Source organism: Lagopus leucura, unplaced genomic scaffold (genome assembly GCF_019238085.1).
Source record: "Lagopus leucura isolate 7727_CA_CO unplaced genomic scaffold, USGS_WTPT01 Super-Scaffold_100022, whole genome shotgun sequence".
Taxonomy (NCBI): Eukaryota; Metazoa; Chordata; class Aves; order Galliformes; family Phasianidae; genus Lagopus; species Lagopus leucura.
Genome location: NW_024962275.1, coordinates 1,751,086 through 1,757,236, shown reverse-complemented (window position 1 = coordinate 1,757,236; position 6,151 = coordinate 1,751,086).

Sequence of the window (6,151 nt, the reverse complement as noted above, 5' to 3'; positions counted from 1 at the left end):
CCGGGAGCATCTCATCCCCCAGCCCCAGTACTCCTAGGCAGTTTGGTGCTGCAGTTTTCCCAGTTAAGTGACATCCCGCCCAGGAGTCAAGGCAGCTGCAGCCCCATCCCTGGCCCACTCCCCTCAGGGAGGGTCCCTGTATCCCCCTACTGTCACAGCCACAGTGCAATTGTGAGTCCCAGCTGCTCCCCCTCACAGTGCCAAGAGGTCTCATGTCACCACACACTGCCACGTGAGTACCAGGTTCCTCACCAGTGACGGGGACCATTTCCAAAGCATCCCCTGCCAGCACACAGCACCAACACTGCCCCACAGCCCCCAACTGCAGCCCGCCCTAAGAGGTCTGGGCTCTGGGATGGAACAGGGCAGCCCCCAGTGCACACACTGTCCTTTTTCATTCCCGAGTTTCTGCTCCCAAACCAAACTCTGGCCCACAAATCAAGCTCAGCCTGGGCACACAGGGAAGGAGGGCTCCAGGGGGTGGGATCAAGGTGGGGACAGGAACCTGCAGCACCACATCTCTGGTCCTGCAAACCTGGAGGGGCTGCATCCTCCAGCAGAAGAGGCCAGAGGTGCCCTTCCCAGGGGATGGAAGCAAGCAGCCATCTGCCTGGGGGGGCATGTCCAGCTCCATGCTTATTGTGCTTCCTGCATGGGAAGAAAGTTTTTCCTCTGCTGTCTGGTAAGCTGCTAGCAATCATCAGGCAGGCAGGTGGTAAAGATTCATATCCATCAAACAATGCTATTTAGTTTGTAACCTGTGACTAAATCTGGTGTTAGCTTTAATTTCAGAGTCTGCTTTAGGGCTCGCTTGTTAATCTCTATGCAAAGCAGATGAAATGAATATGCAGCATTTTGGATGTAATTGTACGGCTTCAATTCAGCACTATAATTTTCCAAACAGGATCTTGCAATCAAGCTTCTATTCATTAGTGTATAAACAATTTAGTTTCTCAGCTCTCCAGTATGCCAATCATTTCAATGGAGTGAGCATCTCTGACAAAAAGAGAAGGAAAGTTTCCTTTGTGTAACAGAGGTAAAAGTTGCTCCATACTCAGGCAATTCCTGCCTGGCAGCCCCTGGCCGGTTCTGAAGGCATCCGGAGCCCCTCAGCACGGAACGCTGCCCATGGGCAGCACCACCACATTCCAATGTCAGCACTTCCCCACCAACGCAGCCCCAGCCACGGGTGGTTCTACCAACGGGACCCCAGAGGTGAGCACGGACCCTCGGAACACGGCAGGTGGCACCGTGGGCTGTCCCCACTGCACAACCAACGTGCCCGGCACGTGTCCCTGGGAGGCGAGGTGGGACCAGAGCCTCAACAAAGGGAAGCGCCATCGGCAGAGCCACTCCGCACAGGCTCCGTTTCCAAATGAATATCGACAGCGCTAATTACAGGCCGCCATGCAGACAGCTTATTAGCTTGTCACAAAAAGACGGTATTGAACTCAAAGCCCGTGGTATTCACGAAGCGCAGCAAGACGCTCCCCAGACAGCACAGCGAACCAGGCAAGCGAACAACCTCCAGCAAAACTAATTACTTCCTGATTGTCTACGGCCACCCACTGGGTATAATAGTATAGACTAAATTTGGCATATACATAACTAAGCACTCGGCACCAATTTGGCATACAATAATCATCCTCTCTGTTGCATAATTAAAATCTGATCATTTGGAATAATCATTTCATATTCCCGATGCTGGGTGAGGACTGCATGGTGCGGCGCAGGAGGCGCAGGATGGATCATGCGGTGCTGCCCAGCCCGTGGGCACCGCATGGCCTGGGCTGCAGGGCCACCCCATGCAGACCCCCCCTGGTCCACCCAGGACCATCGGTGCCCACGGCCGGCACACAGCGTGCTGACCTCCCACAGGCAGGCTGCTGACCCCACGCCTGTCCGGCCCCATTGTCATCGCACGTCTGCTAAAGGCGTTTGGAAAGACAGGGGCAATAAAAAAATAAAATAAAACAGAACGTGTGTGTCTAATCCATTAACTTCCCCTTGTGGGCTCCCCGGGGATGCGGTGAGGAGGAGAAAGAATATGTGGATATTGCACGCGCCCTGGCACTTTGTCCCCGGGCCAACCCTGCTGCTGACCGCTGCCACAGCTTGCGCTACCCCGGGCTCATAAATCAGCATGGGTGACAGCATTTCACAGCTCGCTTCCCAGCCAGGATATTGCCATTCCTGCTGATTACACAGCCAGAGCGCGGGGGAAGCTGCATCTCCCACTTCCAGGAAGGGAGGCTCCGCAAGGAAAATGCATTGATAAAAAGAAGAACGAAATCAGCTTTGTTCACGTTGCGAATCTCCCATTGTTCCTGCTGTGACCGTCAGCCATCGCTGGAGAAAGTATTTCCTCAGCAATAAATCTCCTGGGCTCCTCGGCAGCCTTCGCCTTGGCACCAGACCCTCCTTGTGTTGTTTTGCAAGAAAAAAAGCTGCTTCTGACACTACACCAGCCCCACATGGGAGCCCTGGCCACAGGACTGACCCTGCACTGACTTCTCAGCTGGTTTTGGTGATTGAGGGCAGGCGGCTGGAGCAGCACCCTGGGAGGAATGTGGGGCATTTCAAGGTGTGAGCTCAGCCCCAAGACTGGTTTCAGGAGAAAAGTGCCGGGATGTTATCCTAGGGGTCCCTGCCCATGTCCACAGCTGGCATCACAGCAGGACATGCCGGTCCCTGGGCCCTCACTTGTCACTTTCCCTCACAGCATACCACAGCTTCTGCCATGCATGTGCCCCTGGCCAGCACATGGCAGATGGTGCAGGCCAGGGAGCGCACATCCGACTGCGGCCACACTAATCCCAGTGCCGAAACGCAGAGCTGGCTCCTGCCAAGAGCTTGAAATACAGGAGTCAGGCTGACAGTTGTACAAGAAAAATAGATCAAGTTTCCAAGTAAATACAGGCAAGCTGATCTGATTTTCATCAGCATCTTCAGCTGCCTTTCGGGAAGCCCCAGCCCTCTCCTCATTCCTGCTCTCTGCTTTACAAACCACTTAATTCATTGTTGCTTTGGAAACCCTCACAAAGACCCTCTGCATCCCCCAAAATAACGAGCAACAGATGCTGCTTTGACCTCAGCAACTTCCTGGAAACATACATTTGTCAAAATAAAAATAAAAAGATTAATGTGAGGAAGGCTCTTAAATTATAAGAAAATAGCAGACATGAGAGCCTGGCCGCGCACGCCTGTCATTTGTAATGGCCACGGAGCGCCTGGGCAGGCAGTAGAACCTGGGGTCCCCCCATCCTTTGGGATCCCCCCAGCTCTGCTGTCCCCCAGAGCCAGGAGCAGTGCAGGCAGCAGGGCTGTCAGCCTGGAGCTTTTGGGTTAAGGTGCTCGAAAGTCCACAGGCTTCACTCCTTCACTCACCCTCCAGCTGTGACCACCCAGCAAACCCTAGGGCTCACAGAGGCACAAGCAAATACCTGTGGGTGGGTGGAAGCCCCTTTGTCTTGGGGCTCACAGCAGCCACGTGAGTAAGCAATGCAACACGACACAATACAACACAACAGGGGCACTCACCAGCACCTATAGCAGGCAAGGCAGTTCTGTGGGTTCCACACAAGCCCCTTTTCCCTCTCAGTTTTATAGGATCAGCCAGCAATGAGCTTTGGGGCTGGGTCACCTGATTGCTTGGTGCACCTGCGTGCAGGTTGGCACACAGGGGCTCCCAGCTTTGTGCTGCTGTGCGGCAGCACGTTGCCTGAGGTTTATCACTTTCTCAGGGTTCTTTCTGTCCTGAGGACCTAAGAAGTGCTCAAGTCAATAGCAAGGGGCTGTGGCCCCATGGGAAAATACTGTGGCATGGTGGCACAAGGTGAGAACAGCCCAGCTGCTCTGTGCCAGCCTCATGGGGTGCTGGGTGCTGTTGTGCTGTGAATGCAAATCCTGACCTGGGCTGGGGACTCTGCCTTCCCCCACCCCAGTGTAATGCCTCCAGTAGCTATGGTAACTGCTATATACATTTACATATTCTTCCAGTTAATCACAGGGACATCCACAGCAACTGTCTTTGCCAGTGGTTGCTTTCGTTCTTCTGAACATAGGCTGGAGCATTACCCACCTACAGCCCTTCTCCACAACAACAAATCCTCCACATTACCCCTTCCCCACAGTCCCCACACGGCTGCAGCCTCCAGCCCCACACCCCCAAGTCACTCAGCACTGGCACTGCACATCCCACACTGTTACCATTGCAGCCTCTCCCCCCAGCCCCAGGGGAGGCACAGGGGCCTGCCCAACTCTCCACCTGTGCCCTCAGCGAGGGACAACGAGCTGGCAGCCCCCATAGGCTGCAAACCCCCCAGATCCCCTCCCCCCCTCCCCCATCTTTTTGCTTACCTGAGGCCAAAAGCAGTTACAGAAGCCAGCAGATGCCATTGCACTGTGACCTGCAGCCTCTTTCCTGCAGCTTGCAGTGCTGTCATGGCGGGGCCACATTCTCAGCAGCCCATCCAGGGGCTGCCTCAGAAAGGCCTTCCCAGGCATTAAGAAGCACCAGGAACTCCCCGGCGAGCCGTGGGTGCCAGCAGGTGTGTGTGGGCACTGCCAGCCAGCTCCCAATGGCGGTACCAGAGGCCACCTGGGCTGATGAGGGCAGGCCCTGCACGGCGCTCCAGGCTGCGCTCAGGGCTGTGTGTGGAGGGCGCCGCCTCAGCCCGGCCGCCATTTTCTCTCAGCGTTTCTCTCACCCAGGGTTTGCCACTTTTTCCCTTTACATGTTACAGCTGGTGACACCTTGGCCACAGAAGAGTTCATTAGCTGAGTTACGAGGAGGAAAGTCACCAGAGCAAACTGTCCTGATGAATGTTGGCACTGTAGGGAGCACGGCACAGAGCTGTGCGGGGCCACGAGCAGCAGGGCCGCTCCCACACGGCTCAGGGACAGCAGGCAGCCCGGCCCCGGGGTGCTGCAGGGCACTGCAGTGCTATGCGTGCTCACAGCAGCCCTCCCCAGCCCTGCTCCATCACTATTGCAGACCCCCTGGTTTCCTCTGCCCTTTCCACCTTACCAACCCACAGAAAGTTTTATAAACTTGAGGAAACGCGAGTCAAAGCAGAAGGAGTCCAGCGCTGAGCCAAAGCGTGACCTCAATAACCTCCCCATTTTGTCCAGCCTGAGACCTCGTTATTATCTGTCAGCATGTGCTGAGTCTCCTCCTTCAGGGCCACACCAGTCCCTTCCGGAGGCCCCTCCTCAGCCTGTGCTCCTGAGCCCAGTGTTATCTCTGCTGCTTCCAGCCCTGCTTCCCCTGGTGGGCGATGCCAGGGCAGGGCCCAGTGCCTGCAAAGGGGACGTGGGGACAGCAGCGGCACCAGCACCAAGGGGCACAGCCGTGCTGGAAGAAGCAGCAAGGCGCAGCAGTGCAGGGGCTGGGGCACAACGGAGCACAATTTGCTGCCTGAAGTACCGACCTGTCTGGCCAACAGCAAGGCAGTAACAAGCTGGGAGTGTTTGGTGCAAAGGAAGGAAATGGAAGAATTAAATCCACAGAATTTCCCTGCTTTTGTTCTCTCTCCCGCCTCCGCTCTCCTCCTTGGCCGCTGGTTCTTCTTGCGTAGGGCTCAGTCCTACCCAAGCGAGCTGGAAACGGGGTCCATCAGCTGAAAGCAATTTACTTTGAAATCCAGCTGCCAGATTTTCCTTCATTTGTTTACTTTAAAATGCTTTTTTAAAAGCCAAAGTACACAAGGCAGCCAAATTGCTGACATGTGTGCCGGGCCGGTACCCTGCAAACGCTGCATTCTTTCATGTCCTCCTGGGCTCAAATCCACTCATGTTTATTTAAAATACGTAGAACACTTCAGCACTATTAAGGACCATGTTCTATAGTAAATGGAAAAAGATTTCCTCACAGGCCAGGAGGAGAGGGAAAGAATCACTTCAATTCAGTTTTGTTCTGCAGCACTCTGCCCAGCCACCCACAGCTCACCATTGCACTCAGCCTGGCGCCAGCACCCAGCAGCACCAGGGCCATGGCAGCCACCATTCTCCACAGCACCATGCACTTGGAGTGCCTGGGCTTGAGCCTTCCCCCAGGGATGCATTGGGCAGCAGCGCCTGAAAAAAGCCAGGGCTGGAGGTTCACTGCTGCTCCTGAGCATCTCAAGCATCCTGATGCACCAGGAGGTGG